The following is a 9,879-nucleotide window of genomic DNA, read 5'->3' as shown; positions in this document are numbered from 1 at the left end:
CCTGGCATATAGTAGGTCCTTTATTCTTATTAATCAGGAGAATGATGAACTCTGGGAGAAAAAGGGGCTTTAACTCTGTTGAATCCACCCCCCCCCCCCCGCCGATTTTATTTTATTTTTTAAGATCATAAACTAAAGGAGAATGAGGAAAAATATTTGTTTTCAGGAGGCAGAGGCTATGCGGTCTTGCTCATCTCAGTGTTCCGGCATCATGACTGGCATGTGCTATAAACACTCCCAAGGTACATAGGGAGGGAGAGGAAGAAGCTGTGAAGGACACAGAGGTCAGAGGGAATCAGAGAAAAATGAGGAGCCCTGTCCCTGAACGTTGGAGGAGTAGATGGTTGAAGGGGACGGGCAGCTCCCATTGGCCACTGTCCCGTTCTGGACCCAGCCTTGCTGTGTGGGTCTGCTGTTCTTCAGAGAGGGCAGAATTCTGTTTCATTTGGTAGGCTTTGTCTCAGCCCCAGCTTCTGAGCCACAAGAGCTGGAAGGCCCCATTCCCTTCTGTCTGTCTGTCCATCTCTTTTTTCCGCCACCCCCTTCTCTCCCTTTTCCCCTTTGCTTCCTTCAACCACCCCCAGCATGTCTCCTCTTCAGCTTCCTGACCCCTGGGGTCCCCACGGCAAAGAGGCCCAGACTGGAAGGAGGCTTGGGGCAGTTGAGGCTCTCTGGGATTGGGAGCTGAGCGAAAGGTGGAATGGAGCCCCTCTTTGCTGCTCCTTTTAGCTTGAAAAGCTCACGGAGCCTTCATAAAGGGCTGGCAGCCAAACGCCTTAGGAAAAGGTAGACTCATTTCCTTATAAATTATGTGGTTATGAGGGCGGGAGTCTCACATGTGGCTTTTTGCATAATCAAGTTATCAGGTAGTTAGCCCATTAGAGGGCTCATAAAGTCTCCAGCGGCTCTGACTCATGGCACGAAACACCTGTGAGATGAGCCAACAGGGATGGAGCTCCGAGGATGGGCCTGCCTAGACGGTGTCAGGTGGGGATACTCTCTGGGGCTCATGTCACCAAAACCTAGGCTTTAGTATCGGTCTGGATTAAAGTCTCAGCCTCACCCCTTGCCAGCTGTGTGACTTTGGGTAAATAGCTAACCCTCTCTGAGCCTCTATTTCCACATGAGGTCAATGATGGTTCCAAGTTAGAAAGTTGGCCTGGGCGAGTGCAGCTGGCTGCTCTGACAGATCCCTAAGGAGGGCAGTACCTGGATGCGGCCACCAATTTCTGGAATCTAATCCTCAGGCTTCCCTCAGAAATTTAGAGGTTGACACTTCAGCAATTAGACTCACTGTGTCAGGTTCCTAGGACCACCATAACACGGGGCCACAAACTGGGCAGCTTGAAAAAACAGAAATTTATACTCTCACAGTTCTGGAAGCTGTAAGTCCGAAATCAAGGTCATGCAAGGTCAGCAAGGTCATGCTCCAAGGCTCTATGATGTCCTCCTATTGGGGATGGGGGTCACCTTTGCTCCCTTGTCCAGGGTGCTAATGTCTCTGTGGCGGTCAGGGACAGGGCACCATGATGGATTTTGTCAATCCTAAGGATATATGGAAGGTTTGGAAGCCCTCACTGCTAGAAGAAAGGAAGGAATACTATAGAGCCCAAGTTAATTAAGGAGGATATTTGGGCATCCTCACACTCCCTCTTGTCCCCTTGAGATGACCTCAGTCCTCAGCATGCTGGAGAGAACACCAGGAGGGAGTGGGAGCAATGTACTCTGGCAAGTGCTGCCCCTTTTGGATCTCTTTCTCCCTGCTCTGGGGATTCAGCCCTCTGCTCAAGTCTCTACCACCTTAGGCTAAGGAGGGATGGGGCGCAGAGAAGCTGGAGGCAGGGCTGGTGGGGACTGGTGGGGACTGGTGGGAGGCGCCTCAGGACCGGAGTGCCTGCCTGAGGGGGCTGCTTGGGGAGCTGGTTCAGTGGACACCAGGCAGGTTGGGAGAGTGGAGCTCTGTCTTGATTCCCAAGAGTTAAACCTCAGAACAACTGGGGATTTGGAGCGTCGCAAGCTACCTACAAGCGTGGTTAGGTGGTATATAGGACCATGCCCTTGGACGATGCTGTTGAGCCATGAGCTGCCCACTTACTGCTCTCCTTTCTATGTGTAGTAATCCAGGTTCTCCAGAGAAATGGACCAATCCAATATGCATAGAGAGGGGGAATGGAACAGGGGCAGGGGAAGGGGAAGGGATTGGTTTATGTGATTATGGAAGCTGATAAGGCCAAAATCTGAAGGGTGGGCCGCCAGGCTGGAGACGCAGGGAAGAGATGTTACAGTGACAGTCCAAAGGCCATCTGCTGGCACAATTTCCTTTTGTTCAGGGTAGGTCAGACCTTTTCTCTATTTAGGTCTTCAACTGATTGAATGAGGCCCACCCACATTATGGAAGGCAATCTGCTTTACTCAAAGCCCACTGATTTGAATATTCATATCATTTAGATACGATAGACACTCTCACAGAAATACCCAGAATAATGTTTGGCCAAATATCTGGATGCCCCCTGGTAAGCCAAGTTAATACATAAAACTAATCTCCATACTAAAACGACTTCACCAAGCAATAGAATTGGTAGATTTAAGTCACTGAGGTGTTACCTTGTATTAGGGGCCTTGTTCTTACTTCCCAACACCTCACACACGTATGGTAAGTTTTATGTGCCTTTCACAGAGGAGTCAACTGAATCTTGCCCAGTGTTATAGCCAATGTTGATGACACGTTTTGATCTCTTTCCCCCACCAACAACCACTCTCCCAGTTGCTGTCAGGGAGGTGGTTAAAAGCTTACATCTGAGAATCCCTCTGGAGGATGGCCTGTGGCTGCTGGGCTTGCTTTTTTCTAGAACTTTCTGGGAGCTTACACCTTCCTCTCCCATTACCACTGCCCCCATCCTCCAGGGATGGACAATGACTGATTGACACAGGGGTACAAAAGTGTGGCCTGCTTACCTCAAGGGGGAGAGCGCTAGACCATTTACTCCCCAGAGCTCTCTGTGGGATCAGGCAGAGGTTAGGCACCAACTGAGACCCCATTCTTGCTGAGTATCTTCTCCTACTTTGTCCTGCTTCCCTCTCTCCCTCCTTTTCTCTTGAGATCACTTCCTCAGTAAATCATGTGCCCAAGAATTCCCATCTCAGGTTCTGACTCTGGAGAGTGGGATCGAAGGCCCCTGTTAATAAGGAATTTAAAGCTAGGTGTACTTGACTTCAAAGTTGGCCCACTGAACCCCTGTATTGTTTATAGCTGGGGATAGTAGGCTGGCAGGTGTGAATGCATCCTTGAGGGACCCTGGTCTCAGCTGCAAAGAGGAGAAGAGTCCTAGCCTTGAGGAAGGTCTTAGTGACTGTGTTACACCCTCTTCCTCACTTTCTTGTCTCTTATTCTGCAAAGTACAGCACCAGCAACAAGCTGGTCAATTAGGTACCGCCACAGGGTCAGGGAGGGGCAAGTTGAAAGCTGGGCTTGTGAGCAAAGAGACCAGGGGTCCATAAGTCTCATGCCTAAGGCTTCTCAGAGCAGAGAGTCACAGCTTTCAATAGCAGGAGATCAGATGCACAGTAATAGGAAGGTACTGGAAGTCCTGAGCTGTAACTTGGGAGAGGGTGCGAGCCAGACCCGGGTGGGCAGGCTGCCTAGTCAGCAGGCTCCAGGCCTCGGCTGTGGTCGGAGGACCCGTTTGCAGCCCCCTGCCTGTGGGAGTGCTGAGTCACCACCCTGGGAAGGTCTCTGCTGGATTTTTCCATAACTTAGAGGTTTGGACGTGCTCCAGTCATGCCTGTTCCAGTTAGAATGTTGCCTTCAGATTTCCCAGGAGGCTTCCAGCCCTGTCTGAGAGTCAGCTGCTCAAGGACAGCAAATAAGTGAGAACAAGCTGTCCCAGGTGGAGATGAGAGAGTCTGGACCCAGGAAGGTAGGGAGCCAGAGCCTGGCAGAGAAATTACTGAGGGGGGCTATCCAGTTGGGGAAGGGTTCCTCACTGCCCCCCAAAGAGCCTTCTCTCCGCCTGGCTGGAGAAGACAACAAAGGATGGGGTGCCCATTACTGGAAGACTTCTCTCTCTTTTTCTTTCTTAAGAGAGAGCGTGTGTGCACATGGAGAGTTGGGGAGAGGGAGAGATCCCAGGAAGACTCCACTGATTGCAGAGCCCGGTGCGGGGTTTGATCTCACCATCCAGAGACCCTAACCTGAGCCAAAATCAAGAGTTGGATACGTCACCGCTTCACCGCTTAACCGACTGAGCCACCCAGATGTCCCTGCTGGAAGGCTTCTCTTAATGAAAAGAGACATTGTTGGGCTGTTCTCTTTGGTTAAAGACCTTTATTACTGCCTCCTCTATGAAAGAATACAGCGTGCCTCCTCTATGAAAGAATACAGCGTGGGGGCTCTGGTATTAGGTAGACCCAAATTAAAAGCTCTGTTCTAGCCTTATAACTTCTGTGATGCTGGGAGGGTCACTTAATGTTTCAGAGCCTCAGTTTCCTCATCCAGTAAATGGGTGGCCATGGTCAGCAGACAGGTTCATTGTCTGGGATGGGGCAAGTCAGAGAAAGGAAGTAGACTGTTAAGAGGCACAGATAGCCTAGATGGACTAAGAATGCTAAGGAAAAATTCATCCAACTTTACTATGAAGGAGACAATTTGCTTCCCGAGCCAGGGTGGTAGACATAAGGCCCCCACTCACCCAGTCCAGTGCTCGAGGCAGACATCACTAGGTGTGTCTGTGAAGTGTAACTCTGGAGAGAGCCTCTGGGTAGCTTCTCTTGTTGGATCAGACATGGCACTTGGGATAGAACCTATGTGTCATCCTCGCTCTAGATTCAAGATAGCTTGATAGCCATCACTAGGAGTCTACGTGAGTATGTAAGAAGGAATTTAAAGGAGAGAAAATTGGTCTTTAAAGTATCTTCAGCTGGAATGCCTGGGTATGGAGATGGCTCTGACTGAGTGACCCAAAGGGTCTGTTATTTTCTGGCCGCTTGAGTTATGTGGCAGAGATCAGGCATGGTGTGGACCTTCCAGATGACCACTAGCTTGGCAGCCCTGGTCTCATCAAAAATGGACTCTTTTTTTTTTTTAAGATTTTATTTTTATTTACTTATTTGACAGACAGAGATTACAAGCAGGCAGAGAGGCTGGCAGAGAGAGGGGGGGGAAGCAGGCTCCCCGCTGAGCAGAGAGCCCAATGTGGGGCTCGATCCCAGGACCCTGAGTCATGACCTGAGCCAAAGGCAGAGGCTTTATCCCGCTGAGCCACCCAGGTGCTCCCAAAAATAGACTCTTAAGCCACACCACCCTCAGCAGCAGGCCCTGAGACAAGGATTACGCAAACAGTACAAGAATGCAAGTGGCTTATTTGCAATATGATCCTAGGACCACCCATGGGAGATTCAAGAAGTGAGATGGAGTGGAGGGAGCAGAGAAAGAAGCCAGTGCAAGTTGGATTTTGAAGTAGGTTGTCATTGTAGGTGTTTAGAGCTGAATCCTGCAGAGCAAAGGCTGGGAGATAGTGCAGAGCACACATTGGTGCTATGGTATCAAGGGGTGAAGGAGCTGGTGGGTATTTGTATATGCCAACTCCCACCAGTCATTAGTTGAGGGCTGCTGGAGTGGTAGACATAAGGCCCCCACTCACCGAGTCCAGTGCTCGAGGCAGACATCACTAGGTGTGTCTGTGAAGTGTGTGAAGTCCCTGGTTACAGATGAACAGGATGGGGTCAAGCAATCAGAGAAAGCTCTCAGGAAAAAAAAAAAAAAGAAAGAAAGAAAAAAAATATCACAGGTACCGGCAGCCAGAAGTGGTAAGAGTCAAAAGTAGTTATCTGTTATTCATATGGTCCCCAGATCCCGAGGAGCTCAAGCGAGTCTGCGCATTGAAAATCAGATCAGCCTAACCTTTTTCTAGCACATAGTTCTCTTTAAAATGCCAGCCTCACCCTGCCCCACTTTGTTCCACTTCTAGGGTATAGAATGCACTGTCCCTGGACTAAATGACCAGAACCCTAATGATTAAAATAGCAAATATTTATTTTGTGTTTACCATAGACCAGGTGTTCTGGTAATTGCTTTATAAGAATGACCTCATTCTTATTGAGGTTGTCATTTTCATGACAACCCTGTGAAACAGGTGCGATCACTTTTTAATTCAATTTTATTTTTTAGAGAAGGAGTAGGGAGAGGCAGAGGGAGAGGGAGAGAGAGACTCCCAAGCAGGCTCCATACTCAGTGCAGAGCTCAATGTGAAGCCCAACAAGGGGCTTGATCTCACAACCCTGAGGTCATGACCTGGGCCAGAATGAAGAGTCGGACGCTTAACTGACTTATAGACTGAATGTTTGTTTTCCTCCAAAATTCATCTGTTGAAATCCAACCCCCCCATTCGTATCTCCCCTAAGTGACACTATCCCAGAGAGCCCATGCTGTCCTCTCTGCCTGGCCAAACTTCACCCACCCACCAGCCTGCACCTCACCTCGCCATTTCCCAAAGCCTCGTCAAATCCCGGAGCCTGTGTTGGATTCCCACGGGCTGTGAGACTGGGGGCTTGGGCCAAAGTGAGCTAGATCTCTGGGGTGGGGAGCAGAGGGAGCCCAAACAATGCTCTTAGTAGTCTTTTCCAGACTCCAACACCCAAATAATGAGTTCAAGGGAGAAGACACCAGACTTGATTCTCATTTTCATGTACCCTATGCCCATAGCACCGTAGGCCCTTCCGTGTTTCCTGTTTGGTGCCTAGGACAAGGCTGATGCTGTGGGGCACTGGGAACGTGTGCAAATTACCAAAGCCCTACCCTTACAGAGCTGACATGTTGACTGATGACAGACAGACAGACAACAAACACATCAATCAGTAAACAGACTGTGTCAGACAGTGGGAAGTGCTCTAGAGAAAAACAGGTGGTAAAGTCTACAGGGCTGAAGGAAAGTAAAGGAAGGAGTGGGCACTAGAGGAAGAGCTTTGCTTTCAGGGGACCAGCCAGTGCTAAAGTCCAGAGGCAGGAGCATCCTTAGCCTATGAAAGGACCACGTACAGTGTGACGGAAGAGAAGGAAGGGAAGGGGGAATGATCGGAGAGTAGTAGCAAGGAGGGGATCACATAGGGCTTCACAGACATTATAAGGACTGTTTCTTTTGTTTAGAGTGGGGTGGGAGCCATGGGAGAGTTTCCAGCAAAGGCAGAACAGGGTCCTGCTTGGTCTCTGTGGGGTTACTCTGCGGTGAGAATCACCCAGGGCTGGGGAGTCCTGGAGGGAGAGAGAAACAAGGAGGAAGCCGAGGAGAGGGTTTCTGCAGAGAACCTGTTAACAGGTGATGGTGGTCCAGACCCCTGGTAGCCGTGGAGGTAAGCAGTTAGGTGTTTTAAAGGCACAATGATGGGACAGCTCATGGCTTGGTTGAAGGATGTATGATTCTTTTTTTGTTTGCTTAACTGACTGAGCCACCCAGGTGTCCCTGTATGATTCTTTCTATATGAAGTTCAAGAACAGGCTAAACTAAGCTAAAATCAGAACAGTCATTCCCCCTGGAGAGGATGTTGGGATTGATGAGGAGCGACACACGAGACCTTTCTGGGGTGATGGAAATGTTCTCTATTTTTATCTGGGCGGTGGTCTCACAATATATAGACAGGTTTTTTAAATCTACTGAGTGGAATCCTTAAGGTGTATGCATTTTACTGTGTGTAAATTAAACTTCAATTTTTAAAAATGGCACAATCAAAAAAGCAAATGACCTTTGCAATGAGGGTCTATTTGGAATACCCAGGTCCTTATTAACAGGGTGTAAAAGGATAGAGTGGTGTGAGGGAATTTATCACCTTCTTTCAGTTGCACAATATCAACCCCCCTACACTTGGGGCACCCAACACTGTGGACTTACTTTCTCCAGCCACGAGAGTGCAGGTCCAGAACCAAGCTCAGCCTCTCTGGAAGGCTTCCCAGAGCGCTGAGTCTGAGATGAGGCCACAGAAAGCAGACGGCGCCAAGAACACAGCCACGGTCAGAGGTGCCAATGCCCGGCCACATTCCTCCAGTGATCAGTTCTTCTGCTCAATCCTGTAAGTCACCCTGTAATCTTCTAATAAATCCCTCTTCTGCTTGGGCCACTCCAAGCCATTTTTGTGGTTTGAGACCAAGCGCCCTGCCTGGTCAGTGCTGTGTGGAAAGAGCCCAGGGCTGAGTCAGAGAGACCTGGACGGTGTCCTAAGTCACTCTGGTTCATCAGGTCCTGCCACACTGGTGATCAGACAGCCAGAGGGAGCTTATCCCATGACCAGCCCAATCCACAAGGGAAAGCCAGAGGGCAGGGAGAGCCCCCTGCGAGGGCAGGGAGAGCTGCAGAGGGCAGCTGCAGGGCAAGCCAGCCCAGCCAGGGAGCCTAGTTTCATCTCTGAAGGTGCAGACTGTGGCCTACCAGTCCTGCTGGACTTAGGGGCCGGACCTAACCCTTATAATCTAGCCTGAACATTAGACAGAAACAGCTTTCAAGGAAGGAGGGGCCCACATTCCTGCCTGTGGAATGTCTCCCAGCATGAAACAGAGCCTGGGCCTCAGCAAGAGAAGGAGATCAAGGGGTGCCTGGGTGGCTCAGTCATTAAGTGTCTGCCTTAGGCTCAGGTCATGAACCCAGGATTCTGGGATTGGGCCCCGCATCGGGCTCCCTGCTAGGTGGGAAACCTGCTTCTCCCTCTCCCACTCCCCCAGCTTGTGTTCCCTCTCTCGCTGTGTATCTCTCTGTCAAATAAATAAATAAATAAATAAATTTTTTAAAAAGAGAGAGAGAGAAGGAGACGAAACCCACGATGTGAAATGGGCCTTGGAGCCCACAGGCGTCTGAGTGTGTGTGCGCACACCCTAGCCTCCTCACACCCTAGCCTCCTCCAAGAGGGGTCTCCCTGCTCAGTTTCGCTCTGATTACAACCACAGCTGACATTGCTAATTTAGCACCAAACTTAGCATAGCCACTCATGGAGTTGGGGGTGCCAGCGGGTAACTGCTGGAGAAAGACCTGTGTGGCTTGGAGTCCTGCTCGGGGAAGGCCCTGGAGGCCTGGGAGACTGCAGTGTGCCTGTGGATTTGAGCCCTGGGGTCCCTGCTGGGCTCCAGGCCGGGAGACCTTGTCCAGTCCTCTGACATTTCCTGGGCTCGGTGCCACAAACCAAGGCCCCAGTGTGTGGAAGCATTTTGTAAACTCGTCTGGGCTGTTCACTTCTGAGTGGTTTTAAGGCTTGGTTTTTGTTTTTCATTTGAGAGACACTAGCCCCTTGGGGATGGTGGCCATGAGGGACCTAGGGAAGAATCTAGGGAGGCACATGAAGGGAGAAGATGAGGACTTAGGGTTCTGTTTGAGGGGAAGGGTTTGCCTAGGAGGTGGGAGGAGTAGAAGGATCCAGAAAGAGAGAGCACTTGGCCTTCTGGAGTAACCCCCCACCCCCAGCCTGGGGAGGGGAAGGCTTGGGACAGTTGCTGCAGAGGACTTCTGCTCACAGCAGTTCTGTATTCCCTCAGCTGCTGGGCTCAGAGAGTTGGAGTTGGGGGTGGTGGTGGGAGTGGGGTGGGAGAGGTTAGCCTCCCTGCCTTCCAATGGCAGACTCCTGGGTGGTCTGGACCTACGTCAACACAATTCCCCCCTCCTCTCTTCATCCTCCTCCCTGCTGCTCTGAAAGTCCAGTGGCGTCACTGCTTCCAGATGTGGTGTCCAGATGTGGCTTGGAGCGGGTCAGGCGGATCAGGGAGGCAGAGGCAGCCACCCAGCTCCTGGCTTTTCCTCCCCCCTCCTTCTCCAACGGGGCCTGCCCAGTGCACTCCCTCCCCTGCCTTCCTTTCACCACTGGGTCAGGGTACCAGGGACCTAGAGGCACGGGTGGATGGATAAATAA

The 9,879-nt window shown here is 50.6% G+C and overlaps 1 long non-coding RNA gene across 1 annotated transcript in view; it reads left to right on the top strand.

Annotated features, from left to right (window-relative positions):
* Positions 1–7,972: 7,972 nt before the first annotated feature.
* Positions 7,973–9,879, top strand: part of LOC132021754 (uncharacterized) — a 63,538-nt gene continuing 61,631 nt past the window's right edge. Inside the window, exon 1 of the long non-coding RNA XR_009405438.1 lies at positions 7,973–8,058. This is a non-coding gene — a long non-coding RNA (uncharacterized LOC132021754). The remainder of the gene's footprint in view (positions 8,059–9,879) is intronic.

Source organism: Mustela nigripes, chromosome 7, assembly GCF_022355385.1.
Source record: "Mustela nigripes isolate SB6536 chromosome 7, MUSNIG.SB6536, whole genome shotgun sequence".
NCBI lineage: Eukaryota > Metazoa > Chordata > Mammalia > Carnivora > Mustelidae > Mustela > Mustela nigripes.
The sequence above is the reverse complement of the archived record's forward strand: the minus strand, read 5'-3'. Positions and strand labels throughout refer to the sequence as shown.